At 43.4% G+C, this 15,074-nt stretch overlaps 1 long non-coding RNA gene across 2 annotated transcripts in view; it reads right to left on the minus strand.

Moving 5' to 3' along the window:
* LOC133234237 (uncharacterized) overlaps positions 1-15,074 on the minus strand; it is a 36,097-nt gene that overhangs the window by 13,316 nt on the left and 7,707 nt on the right. The window lies entirely within an intron of this gene.

Here is a 15,074-nt window from a genome sequence, read left to right on the forward strand (position 1 = left end):
CTACAGTGACTGCGCCAATTTACATTCCCAGCAACAGCGTAGGAGGGTTCCCTTTTCTCCACACCCTCTGCAACACTTGTTATTTGGACATTTTTAAATGATGGCCTTTCTGACCCGTTTGAGGTGGTACCTCACTGAAGTTTTGATTTGCATTTCTCTGACAATTAACAATGAGGCGCATTCAGGATGAATCTTTAATTTTCAGATGTGTAAAATAAATTAGGTTTGACATCTCAACTTGACAATTTTTTCACAGATAAGAATTTATGAAATATTTAGTTATTTCCTTTCTTCTTAGTCTAATGATAGGGACATGCATTATCATGTTAATCAAGGCGATGGGCTCAGTTTTGCATCTTTGAGCTGTTTTAAAGATGTGCACTGCTTCCTTCAAAGGGAAGGCTTGTGGTGGGACCAAGTTCCACCACCCAATACAAGCTGTTCCTTGAGCGAATACAGTTACTACCGAGGGGGCACATGGTGAGACCACCATGTCTACTGACCCTTCCCACATCTCAGGCCTCAGTGTGACCTTTCCATTTGAGGTTTAACAGTTTGCTCTGGTGATACAGCTTGACCTCTTTCTGTATGACTAGGTGAATTGTTAAGGACTTTTTAGGATTCTACTGGAGCTTCCAAGGGTGGTAAAGAACTGCCTGCCAGTGCAGGAGACATAAGAGACACTGGTTTGAACTCTGGGTCAGGAAGACCCCTTGGAGGAGAGCACGGCAACCTATTCCAGTATTCTTGCCTGGAGAATCCCATGGACAGAGGAGCCTGGTGGGCTATGTTTCATAGCGTCAGAGGGTCGGACATGACTGAAGGACTCAGCACACAGACGCTCACCCTCAGGAAAGGCCCTGCAGCAGATACTGCAGAGATAAATTGCAAACACAACCAACTTTCAAGAAGCCAATGGCAAAAGGTAAATTTCCCTCACACCCTTAAGAAAAAAAACAAAAAAACTGCCACAGGACAATATGCCCAGCATCCCTAATTATTACAGGAGAAATGCCAATCAAAATGACAGCAAGAAATCAAATCCAACCTATCAGAATGGCCATCCTCACAAGTCTGCAATAATACATGTGAGAGAGAGCTGGGTAGTGATGGAACCTACCCGACACTATCAGTGGGAATGGAGATTGCCAACAGCCTTAGAAAGTACAGCCTCCACATGCTAGAAAAAGATCTTCAGAAAAACTAAGCCTAGACTCTGACATACTCTCACATGGGCTTATATCTAAAAAACCACCATTCAAAAAGACACATGCACCCCAACATTCACTGCAGCCTTACTTACAATAGCAAAACACAGACCCAGGAAAATATGTTCACTGACAGATTAAAGCTTAAAAAAGATGCAGTACATGTATAAAATGGACTATGAAAAACTGCCACTGAAATTATGAAACTATGCTCCTGGGATGGACTATTGCCACAAGGATGGACCTTGAAGAATTTTACACGAACCAAGTCAACCAGTCAAGGAAAGACAATAGTATCCTATCTCCCTTCTGTGCTAAAGGAGAAAAAGAGTTGCAAAGGAACTAATTTACAACACAAAAAGAGACTCTGAGAACTCGAACACAAAGTCCCCCTCTGCAAAAAAGAGTGAAGGCCAGGGATGAATTAGAAATTTGGGACTAACATATATACAGGAAGGACTTCCCTGGTGGCTCAGACGGTAAAGCGTCTGTCTACACTGAGGGAGACCCGGGTTTGAGCCCTGGATTGGGACGATCCCCTGGAGAAGGAAATGGCAATCCACTCCAGTACTATTGCCCGGAAAATCCTATGGACAGAGGAGCCTGGTAGGCTACAGTCTATGGGGTCGCAAAGAGTCGGACACGACTGAGCGACTTCACTTATATACAGGATATGTACCTTTAATAGATAATCCATAAGGACTATCTCCTACCTTCCCTCCTTCCTTCCACATATACAAAGAAATCCGTGTCTCTAACTTATACACAGAAATCTGTAATAGAAAATCCACAAGGATTATTTTCTTTCTTCCTTATATACACAGAAACCAGTATCTCCAATAGATAATCCATAAGGAGTATCTCCTCCCTCCCACATAAACACAAAATCTGCATCTCTAACATATACACAGAAATCTATATCTGTAATAGACAATTTACAAGGATTATCCCCTTCCTTCATTCTTGCCACATTTACTCAGAAATGTGTATATCTAACAGATACTCCACAAACACCTGATGGTCAGCACAGGGAACTTTGCTTGAAATTCTGCAATAACCTCTAGCGTAAAACAACCCAAAAAAGAACAGATATCCTGTATATACTCACATGTCATAATAGAATCAGGTGGTTGTATACTGATGACAAGCAAAAATGGCAAATCAACTATATTCCCATATAGTATTATCATTAGATTAAAGAAAAGGAAAGAAAATCAATGCCTAGTTAATTTCCTCCCACCTCCCTGACTTGTGCTGCTATCCCATCCGTGAAGTCTGAGCAGCCTTGAAACCTTGACTGCCCTGGAGTGGTGTCAGACAGCTGGGCAGGGTGTCCTTAACTGAATACTGTCTGGTTTGCTCTGACTGGGACCAGAGTCCCTAGTACACCCAAAGTACGGTCAACCATCTGGCCTCAAACCCTGGAAAGGTAACCTAGACTCCAGGTCTATTGGTGCTGTGGTCCCCAGTTCAAGCCTCCTTCCTGAGGATGCAGTCTTCTAAGCAGCTACCTCAGCAGGGAGGTGGTGCCCCAGGTAAGCATGAGTCTGGAGGGAAGGGGTGAAGATTCAGGGGGAAGAAGTAGTGAGACACAGGCCCTTGGGTGTTTGTTCATGTACTTTACTTCACTTCAGTCGCTCAGTTGTGTCCGACTCTTTGCAACCCCATGAACCGCAGCACGCCAGGCCTCCCTGTCCATCACCAACTCCCGGAGTTCACTCAGACTCACGTCCATCAAGTCAGTGATGCCATCTAGCCATTTCATCTTCTGTCGTCCCCTTCTTCTCTTGCCCCCAATCCCTCCCAGCATCAGAGTCTTTTCCAATGAGTCAACTCTTCACATGAGGTGGCCAAAGTACTGGAGTTTCAGCTTTAGCATCATTCCTTCCAAAGAAATTCCAGGGCTGATCTCCTTCAGAAGGGACTGGTTGGATCTCCTTGCAGTCCAAGGGACTCTCAAGAGTCTTCTCCAACACCACAGTTCAAAGCATCAATTCTTTGGCGCTCAGCCTTCTTCACGTCCAACTCTCACATCCATACGTGACCCCAGGAAAAACCATAGCCTTGACTAGACGGACCCTTGTTGGCAAAGTAATGTCTCTGCTTTTGAATATGCTATCTAGGTTGGTCATAACTTTCCTTCCAAGGAGTAAGCGCCTTTTAATTTCATGGCTGCAGTCACCATCAGCAGTGATTTTGGAGCCCAGAAAAATAGTCTGACACTGTTTCCCCATCTATTTCCCATGAAGTGATGGGACCGGATGCCATGATGTTCATTTTCTGAATGTTGAGCTTTAAGCCAACTTTTTCTCTCTCCTCTTTCACTTTCATCAAGAGGCTTTTGAGTTCCTCTTTACTTTCTGCCATAAGGGTGGTGTCATCTGCATATCTGAGGTTATTGATATTTCTCCCTGCAATCTTGATTCCAGCTTGTGTTTCTTCAAGTCCAGCGTTTCTCATGATGTACTACTCTGCATATAAGTTAAATAAACAGGGTGACAATATACAGCCTTGACATACTCCTTTTCCTATTTGGAACCAGTCTGTTGTTCCATGTCCAGTTCTAACTGTTGCTTCCTGACCTGCATACAGATTTCTCAAGAGGCAGATCAGGTGGTCTGGTATTTCCATCTCTTTCAGAATTTTCCACAGTTTATTGTGATCCACACAGTCAAAGGCTTTGGAATAGTCAATAAAGCAGAAGTAGATACTTTTCTGGAACTCTCTTGCTTTTTCCATGATCCAGCAGATGTTGGCAATTTGATCTCTGGTTCCTCTGCCTTTTCTAAAACCAGCTTGAACATCAGGAAGTTCACGGTTCACGTATTGCTGAAGCCTGGCTTGGAGAATTTTGAGCATTACTTTACTAGCATGTGAGATGAGTGCAATTGTGCGGTAGTTTGAGCATTCTTTGGCATTGCCTTCCTTTGGGATTGGAATGAAAACTGACCTTTTCCAGTCCTGTGGCCACTGCTAAGTTTTCCAAATTTGCTGGCATATTGAGTGCAGCACTTTCACAGCACCATCTTTCAGGATTTGGAATAGCTCAACTGGAGTTCCATCACCTCCACTAGCTTTGTTCGTAGTGATGCTTTCTAAGGCCCACTTGACTTCACATTCCAGGATGTCTGGCTCTAGGTCAGTGATCACACCATCGTGATTATCTGGGTCGTGAAGATCTTTTTTGTACAGTAGTTCTGTGTATTCTTGCCATCTCTTCTTAATATCTTCTGCTTCTGTTAGGTCCATATCATTTCTGTCCTTTATCGAGCCCATCTTTGCATGAAATATTCCTTTGGTGTCTCTGATTTTCTTGAAGAGATCCCTAGTCTTTCTCATTCTGTTGTTTTCCTCTATTTCTTTGCATTGATTGCTGAAAAAGGCTTTCTTATCTCTTCTTGCTATTCTTTGGAACTCTGCATTCAGATGCTTATATCTTTCCTTTTCTCCTTTGCTTTTTGCTTCTCTTCTTTTCACAGCTATTTGTAAGGCCTCCCCAGATAGCCATTTTGCTTTTTTGCATTTCTTTTCCATGGGGCTGGTTTTGATCCCTGTTTCCTGAACAATGTCACGAACCTCATTCCATAGTTCATCAGGCACTCTATCAGATCTAGGCCCTTAAATCTATTTCTCACTTCCACTGTATAATCGTAAGGGATTTGATTTAGGTCATACCTGAATGGTCTAGTGGTTTTCCCTACTTTCTTCAATTTCAGTCTGAATTTGGCAATAAGGAGCTCATGGTCTGAGCCCCAGTCAGCTCCTGGTCTTGTTGTTGCTGACTGATAGAGCTTCTCCATCTGTGGCTGCAAAGAATATATAGCTGCTGGCAGAAAAGGCCCTACGGTAGGTACTGCAGACATAAATTCCAGACGCAACTGACTTTCAAGAAGCCAATTGTGACAGGTAAATTTTCCTCACACCCATTAAAGAAAAAAAAGGAAAAAACACCAAATGGTCATGGGACAAGATACTCAACATCCCTATTTATTACAGGAGGGATACCAATCAAAATGACAAGCAGTCTAATTCCATTTGAAAGAATGGTTAACCAACTGTATGCAAACTGTAAATGATGGAGAGAGCTGAGAGATGATGGACTCCCCCTTCTTGCTGCATGGGAGTGGATATTGGCAACAGGCTCTAGAAAGGACAGCCTCCACAGGCAACAATGAAAAATTTCAAGAGAGCTAAGCCTAGGATCTTAATATCCACACCTGGGCCTATATTACAAAACCCATCATTCAAATGACACATGCACCCCAACATTCACTGCAGGGCTACTTCCAATAGCCAAGACACAGACCAAAGATACGTTCCATCGACAGATTAAATCTTGAAGAAATACGGTATATTTATACAGTGGGCTATTACTCAGATTTGGAAAAAAACCCATGAAATTATCCCAGTGGTTCCCACAAGGAGGAACCTTGGAGGATCATAAACTAAGAAAGTCAGCAACAGAAGAAGAAAATAGCAGATGCTGTCCCTTATAGGCAAAAAAAAAAAAAGAGAGAGAGAGAGATCCACAGGAAGTATTTTACAATATAAAAAAAGACTCTGAGATTCAAACACAAAGAATTAAAAAAAAAAACAAACAGGCCAGGGATGAATCAGGAGGTCAGTACTAACATATAGACAGAAACCTGTAGTTGTAATAGATAATCTGGAAAGATTATCTCCTTCCTTACATAGGCACTAAATTCTGTATCTCTAACATACCCACACAGGGAGGCCTGGTGTGCTGCAATTCACGGGGTCACAAAGAGTCGGACACGACTGGGCGACTGAACTGAACATACCCACAGAAATATGTATCTGTACTAGGTAATCTACAAGGTTTATATCCTGCCTTCTTTCCTTCCTACCATACACATATAGGTAGAAACATTTATCTCTAACACATACATAGAAATCTGTAGCTGTAATAGATAATCCACAAGGACTCTTTCGTTCCTTGTTTCCTTACACATGTACAAAACATCTATGCCTCTAATAAATGTCCCACAGGGAGCTGATGTTCAGCACTGAGAACTTTACTCGACCTTGTTCAATAACCTCTATGGCAAAAGAATCCGAAAAAGTACAAATATGCTATATGTATATGTCATAACTGAATCAGTCCGTTGTACACTGACGACAAGCACAAAAGGCAAATCAACTATACTTCAAAATAGCATTGGCATGAGAGTAAAGAAAAGAACAGGAATGAAAAGTAAAGCCTAGTTTACGCCCACTGACCTCCATAATTTGGGATAGTATCTGATCCCTGGAATCTGGGTGGTGTTGAGTCCCATGGCTGGACTGGGGCCAGCAGAGTGCCTTTCATGAGACACCTTTCAAACCTGTTTTTCCTGGTTTTCCCTGGCTGTGACCAGAATCCAGAGTGCACCCAAAAGATGGTGGCCTGACTCTCAGGCCTAGGGGACCAAGGTGAAGTCACCAAGTATTCAGGTCCTCTGGTGCTGGCGTCCCCAGCTGAAGCCTCCTTTCTGAGAGCGCAGACTCCTTGGCCCCACAGCAGGGAGCCGGGCCCCAGGCTGGGATAAGTCTGGAGTGGGTGGGTAGAGCTTTGGGGGAAGAAATACTGAGACTTATGCCCTTGGGAATTTGCTCAGGCATCAGATCAGTCGCTCAGTCGTGTCTGACTCTTTGTGACCCCATGAATCGCAGCACGCCAGGCCTCCCTGTCCATCACCAACTCCCAGAGTTCACTCAGACTCACGTCCATCGAGTCAGTGATGCCGTCCAGCCATCTCATGCTCTGTCATCCCCTTCTCCTCTTGCCCCCAATCCCTCCCACCATCAGAGTCTTTTCCAATGAGCCAACTCTTCGCATGAGGTGGCCAAAGTACTGGAGTTTCAGCTTTAGCATCATTCCTTCCAAAGAAATCCCAGGGCTGATCTCCTTCAGAGTCCACTCTAATTCAGAGCCCAGGAAGCTGTCTTTCCCCAAGGCTCTGGTTGCGTGTGGAATCACAGTTGAGCACAAATAAGTGCTGCCTCCTTGTGGACAGTTCCTATAACTACATGTTGGCCATGATTGCTTCCCAGCACCTCCAATTCACAAGACCAGTGGGGCTCTCAATGACAGATGCCCTCAGGAAAAGACCTGCGGCCAGTATTGTAGAAATAAATTCCAAATACAACTGACTGTCAAGAACAGATAAAATGTGCCTCACACCTTTACGGAAAAAAATATAAAATAAAAGACCCAAATCGCCCAGGACAAGATGCTCAACCTATGATTACCATAGGAATCCCAATCATCAATGACAACAAATGATCAATCACCATCTGACAGAATGGCCACCCTGACTGTATGCAAACAGTAAATGGGGGAGAGAGCCGGGAGATGATGGAACACCCTGATATGTTCTGCGGGAATGGAACATATCAGGGTGAACTGTTGCCAATGGAACTGGCAACAGCCCCTAGAAAAGAGCCTCCACAGACATCAATGAAAAATTTCAAAAGCACTAAGTCTAGGATTTCAATACCCACACTTGAGCCTATATTACAAAAAAAAACCCATCATTCAAATGACACACGCACCCCAACGTTCACTGCAGTGCTACTTCCAACAGCCAAGACAGACCAAAGAAACATTCCACTGAGAGATTAAATCTTAAAGAAATGTGGTACATATATACCTTAGGCTCTTACTCAGACATGAAAAACTGTCATGAAATTATGAAATTATGCCACTGATTCAAACAAAGTTGGATGTTAGAGGATCATATATTTAGTGTACTCAGCAACATAGAAAAAACATAGCAGATGATGTCCCTTCTCCACAAAAATAAGACATACAAGGGAAGCAATTTATCACACAACAGGAGACCCTAAGATTCAAACACAAAGCTTTTGGGAAAAAGGAAAAAAAGGGAAGGGCCAGGCAAGTACTAATGTGTACACAGAAATCAGTATCTGTAATATACAATCCACAAGAGTTCTCTTTCCTTCCTTCCTTCCACATGTGCACTGAAATCTATCTATAACATACCCAGAGAAATCTTTACTAGGTAATTCACAAGGATTATCTCCTGTCTTCCTCCTTTTTCTTTCTTCTTTCCCTCCAAGCACATATACAAAGAAACACTTATCTCTAACATACACATAGAAATCTGTAGCTGTAATAGATAATCCAAAAGGACTCCTTTGTTTCTTGCATATATACAAAATAAATCTGTATCTCTAATAAATACTCCACAAAGATTTGATCACTGAGAAATTTACTCCACCTTGTTCAATAACCTCTATGGCAAAAAAAAAAAAATGATAAGTACAAATATGCTACATGTATATGTAATAACTAGTCCATTGTACACAGCAGACAAGCACAAAACTGCAAATCAACTGTACTTCAACATACCATTGGCTTGAGATTAAAGGAAAGAAAAGTAATGCCTAGTTTATTCCCTCCAACCTCCCTGACTTGGGATGCTATCTGACCCCTGGAACCTGAGTAGGCTTGAGTCCCAGAGCTGGACTAGGGTGCGGCTGACACAGTCAGGCAGGGTGCCCTGCATTGAGACCTCTCTTAAACCTCTCTGTCTGGGACCAGAATCCCTAGTGCACCCCAACGATGGTGGCCTGATCCTCTGGCCTCAAGGGCCAAGGTAAAGTCACCAAGTATCCAGGGCCCAGGTGCTGGGAGTCCAGCTGAAGCCTCCTTCCTGAGAGTGCGGCCTCCTAGGCACCTCAGCAGGGAGCGGTGCCCCAGGTAGACACGAGTCTGGAGGGGAGAAGTAAAGCTTTAGGGGGAAGTAGTAGTGATATTTAAGCCCTTGGGTGTTTGCTCAGGCACATTCCACTCTAATTCACAGCCCAGGAAGCCAACTACTCCTAAAACGCTCGTTGTTTCTACCTGAGCTGTGTATGAAGAAGTGCTGCCGCCTTGTGGTCATTTCCTGTAACTGCAACTTGACCACTGGTGCAGACTGGCATCTCCACTCCAATTCACAAGACCTGGAGGGCTGTTAACGACAACTGCCCTCAGGAAAGGTTCTGCTGCAAGTTTTGTAGAAATAAATTCCAGAAATAGCCAACTTTCAAGAAGCCAACGGCAACAGGTAAATTTTCCTCACATCCTTTAAGGGAAAAAAAATGCAAATGGCCACAGGGCAAGTTGCTCAGCATCCATAATAATTACAGGAGAAATGCCAATCAAAATAACTAGAAGAAATCATACCCCATCTAACAGAATCACTATCTAGTCTGCAAACAGTTAATGGGGGAGAGAGCCGGGAGATGATGGATTACCCCTACAGGCTTCCGTGGGAATAGACATTGGAAACAGCACTTTGAAGGGACAGCCTCCATAGGGCAGAACAAAAAATTTCAAGAGAGTTAAACCTAAGATTTTAACACCAACACCTGGCCTATATTATGAAAAAACATCATTCAAAATGACACACATAGGTACCCCAACATTCACTGCAGTGCTACTTCCAATACTCAGGATACAGACCCAAGAAGTCCATCTACAGGTTAAATCTTAAAGAAATGTGATACATGTATACAATGAACTATTACTCAGACATAAAAAACCACTGAAATTATAAAATTATGCCAATTTTTCCCACAAGGATGGACCTTCAAGGATCATATGCTAAGTGAAGTCAGCAGCAGCGAAGAAAATAGCAGGTGATGGGGAGGCAATTTACAGCACAAAGAGAAACTCTGAGATTCAAATACAAATGTATATCTGATTTAGATAATCCACAAGGATTATCTCCCGACTTCCTTCCACGCACAGAGTCACAGAAATATTTTTCTCTAATACACATAGAAATCTGTCACTGTAATAGATATTCCACAAGGACCTGATGTTCAGCAGGTCTTTACTCAACCTTGTTCAGTATACTATGTCAAAAGAGTAAAAAAGAGTACAAGTGTGCCTTAAGTATATTTCATAACTTAATCAGTTGGCTGGACACGGAGAAGCACAAAACTGCAAGTTGGCTATACTTCAAAAGAGCATCGGCACTAGATTAAAGAAAAGAAAGGGAAAGAAAAGTAATGGCTACTTTATTCCCTCCGACCTCCCTGACTTGGGTTGTTCTCCCATTCCTGGAGCCTGAGCAGGCTTGTGTCTGATGTCTGAACTGGGCTGGGGTCCAAGCACCCAGGTTATGACAATGAAAATTTTAACAGAAATGGGTAACCATATGATTTTCGCCCCACGAGGTACAATAGCCAACACAGGGAGGCAAGCTAATTATGAATGGAAACAGAGGATGGGGCACATGTACATAATACAATATTTCCAACCATGAATAAGTAAGAAATAATGCCAAGTCCAGCTTCAGGAAAGAAAGAAGAGATAATTATCCTAAGTGAAGTAAGGGAGACAAGACAGGCAAGTATCCTATGATATCATTTCCAGGTATAAACTAAAGATGGATACAAATGAGCTTATTGCCTGAGACACAGCCTCGCAGACTTAGGAAGGAAACTTCTGGTCAGCAAGATATAAAGATGTGGGGCATGCAGAAATGAGCTGCTTCAGACTAATATATGCACACTACTATTGATAAAATAAGTGACCAGGACCCAATGTGTAACACAAGGAAACTTACTCCATGCTCTGCAATAACCTATAAAGAAAACATCCCAACAAATCATATCTACATCTATGTGGAAGTGAAAAAGTTGTAGTAGAAGGAAACGGAAAAAACAAACCACCCACAAGATTGTAATTCACTGTATACTCAGTTCAAACGATGGGATGAAAACAGAAAGAACAAAAAAGACATTCTGACTCTGTTCTTCTCAGGACATACTGAGCTGGGCTGGTGTCACATCCCTGGAGCCTGGCTGGTTTGGTTCCCAAGGCTGGAGCGTCCTGGGGCTGAGAGAACTGGGAGCACGTAGCTGGCAGTGTGCCTCCAAAAAGGACCTTCTAAAAGGACCTAGTTGGGGACCATCTGGAGAGCCCCCAACCTCCAGGTACATTCGGGATAAATTAAGAGACTTGAATTAACATATACACATTAATATATATCAAAGAGTTGATAAAAAGTACCTACTGAATAGCATCAGATCAGTCGCTCAGTCGTGTCCGACTCTTTGCGACCCCATGAATCGCAGCACGCCAGGCCTCCCTGTCCATCACCAACTCCCGGAGTTCACTCAGACTCATGTCCATCGAGTCAGTGATGCCATCCAGCCATCTCATCCTCTGTCGTCCCCTTCTCCTCTTGCCCCCAATCCCTCCCAGCATCAGAGTCTTTTCCAATGAGTCAACTCTTCGCATGAGGTGGCCAAAGTACTGGAGTTTCAGCTTTAGCATCATTCCTGCCAAACAAATCCCAGGGCTGATCTCCTTTAGAAACTGAGTAGCATAGAGAATTTTATTGAACACACTGTAATCACCCATATGCAGAAAAGAAGGCTAGACTGAATAAATGTCTATGTGTAGCTAAATCGAGTTTCTATACACCTGAAACATACACAATATCAGAAATCCATTCTAGTTCAATAGGAAATAAGGAAATCACATGGGGTGAGGGGAAGAGTGCGGCATGAAGAAGTGCTGCCACCATGTGGCCATTTCCGGTAACAACACTATGAAGAGGTATGAAGAGTTGCTAAAGTCTAAGTCGCTCAGTCCGTCTTTGCAACCCCACAGACTATATAGTCCATGGAATTCTCCGGGTCAGAATACTGGAGTGGATTGCCTTTCCCTTCTCCAAGGGATCTTCCCAACCCAGGCATCGAACCCAGGTGTCCCACACTGCAGGCGAATTCTTTACCCAGCTGAGCCACAAGGGAAGCCCAAGACTACTGTAGTGGGTGGCCTATCCCTTCCGGCGAATCTTCCCAACCCAGGAAATCGAACCCGGGTCTCCTGCATAGCAGGCGGATTCTTTACCAACTGAGCTATGAGGGAAGCCCATGAAAAGTTGTGCTGCTGCTGCTGCTGCTGCTAAGTCACTTCAGTCGTGTCCGACTCTGTGCAACCCCATAGGCGGCAGCCCACCAGGCTCCCCCGTCCCTGGGATTCTCCAGGAAAGAACACTGGAGTGGGTTGCCATTTCCTTCTCCAATGCATGAAAGTGAAAAGTGAAAGTGAAGTCGCTCAGTCGTGTCCAATTCTTAGCAACCCCGTGGACTGCAGCCTACCAGGCTCCTCCATCCATGGGATTTTCCAGGCAAGAGTACTGGAGTGGGTTGCCATTTCATCCTCCATTAGAGTTGTGCTGCTGGGCACTTAATATTCACAAGGATCCAGGTGGGTAGTAAAAAACAGTTGCCCTCAGGAAATGTCCTAGGGGTTATCATTGAAAAAAAATCCAAAACAAGGCAGGCATTAAAAAAGCCTATTTTAAGATGTAAGTTTAACTCACACCCTTTAAAAAAAAATCTTACGAAACAATGTCAACATCGCTAAACATTAAAGAACAGTAAATATAAACTACACCCAGATATCACATCACACTGGTCAGAATAACTATTGCCAAAATCTGCACAAATGAGAAGTGCTGGAGAGGGTATGGAGACAAAGGGAACACTCTTCCACCCGTGCTTGAGATGTAGATTGGTTAACAGCCATTAAGAAGGCTCTGTGAGGGTTCCTTCAACCATGGGAAGGAGAATGAAATTAGAAAACTCCTTAACACTCTACACAAAATAAACCCCCAATAGTATAAATACCTAAATGCAAAGACGGATACTATGAAATTATTGAGGAAAAAATATAAACAGAATATGATTTGACATACATGCAGCAAACTCTTTGTGGCTCCACCTCTTAAAATAGTGGAAAATAAAACACAAATCAGAAAATGGGACCAAATTAACCATAAAAGCATTTGTGTACCAAAAACACACTAAACAAGAGAGAGGACAACCCTCAAAATAGGAAGAAATATTTGGAAAGAAAGATACCCACAAGGGATTCCTCTCTAAAACACACAAACAGCTCGAGCAACTGAATATCAAAAATAAGTACAATCCAAGAAAGAAATGGACTAAAGATCAAAAAGGATATTTATCCAAGGAAGGCCTACAGATTGCACTTGGGCACATGAAAATGTGCTCAGCATCACTAATTATTAGAAAAATGCAAATCAAAGTCCAGTGAGCTAAGCACTCACATTGGTCAGAACGGCCATCTCAAACCATCTTAAGGAATAAAGGCTGGGCCTTCGCTGGTGGTCCAGTGAATGAGCCTGCCAGTGCTGCGGACACGAACTGGATCCCTGGTCTGGGAAGATCCCACATACATGGGGCAGCCAAGCCCATGTGCCACAACTGTTGAGCCTGTGCCCTAGAGCCCTTGAACCACAACCACTGACCCCTTGCAATGCAACTCCTGAAGGTGGGAGCTCTAGAGCCCACGTTCTGCAGTGAGAAGCCTGCCCAGTGAAACTAGAGAGCAGCCCCCGCTTGCTGCAGACAGAGAAAGCCTGAGCTCAGCAACCAAAGAGAAACGAGTAAAATCATTTTTTAAAAAAGAATGCTAGAAAAGATGTGGAAACAAAAGAACCCCCCTGCACTGTTGATCACAATGTACCTAGGTACATACAGTAGGGATAACGTATGAAGTTTCATTTAAAAAATAACATAGAAGTCCTTTCAGTACAGTTCAGTTGCTCAGTTGTGTCCGACTCCTTGCGACCCCATGAATCGCAGCACGCCAGGCCTCCCTGTCCATCACCAACTTCTGGAGTTCACTCAGACTCATGTCCATCGAGTCAGTGATGCCATCCAGCCATCTCATCCTCTGTTGTCCCCTTTTCCTCCTGCCCCCAATCCCTACCAGCATCAGAATCTTTTCCAATGAGTCAACTCTTCGCATGAGGTGGCCAAAGTACTGGAGTTTCAGCTTTAGCATCATTCTTTCCAAAGAAATACCAGGGCTGATCTCCTTCAGAATGGACTGGTTGGATCTCCTTGCAGTCCAAGGGACTCTCAAGAGTCTTCTCCAACACCACAGCTCAAAAGCATCAATTCTTCAGTGCTCAGCCTTCTTCACAGTCCAACTCTCACATCCATATATGACCACTGGAAAAACCACAGCCTTGACTAGACGGACCTTTAGGACCCAGCAATCCCATGCCTGGACATACTTCTGGAGTAATTCCAAAATCTGAAAGACAGGGGCACCCCTGAAATCTTGGCCCCACAAGGTACAATGGCCAAGTCTGGGAAGCAAGCTAATTGTAGAAAATACAGATGAATGAATACAGTTGGGGTACATTTACAAAATGCAGTATTTCTCAACCATAAAGAAGTAGGAAATAATGCCAAGTCCAGCCATAGAAAAGAAAGTAGAGATGGTCATTCCAAATGAAGTAAAGGAGACACGGAGAAGCAGTATCATAGGATATCACTTCTAGGGGTAATCTAAAAATGGATACAAATGAACTTCTTTCCCAAAGAGACACAACCTCTCAGACTTTGGAAAGAAACTTCTAGTAAGCAAGAAAGAATGATGTGGGTCAGGGAGAAATGAGTTGCTTCAGATCAACATATGCACTCTGCTATTTGTAAAATAAGTCACCATGACCCACTGTGTAACACAAGGAAACTTATGCAACTCTGTAATAACCCACGTGGGAAAATACCCCCCCTCCCAAACAAGATATATACATCTATGGAGAACTGGATCAAGTTGCATTAGATTGAAAAAGAAAAAACAAAGGTCCCACAAGAATGTAACTTACCAATATAATGCAAGTCAAATTATAGGATAAAAACATTTTTAAAAAATGACTACTCCCCTCAGGCCATAATGACATGGACTAGTGTCACATCCCTGGAGCCTAATTGCCTTGGGTTCCTGGGCTGGAGTGTCCTGGGGCTGAGGGAGCTGGGAGCATGTAGCAGGCAGTGTGCCTACAAAATGGACCTGGA

This window comes from Bos javanicus, chromosome 21 (genome assembly GCF_032452875.1).
Source record: "Bos javanicus breed banteng chromosome 21, ARS-OSU_banteng_1.0, whole genome shotgun sequence".
Taxonomy (NCBI): domain Eukaryota; kingdom Metazoa; phylum Chordata; class Mammalia; order Artiodactyla; family Bovidae; genus Bos; species Bos javanicus.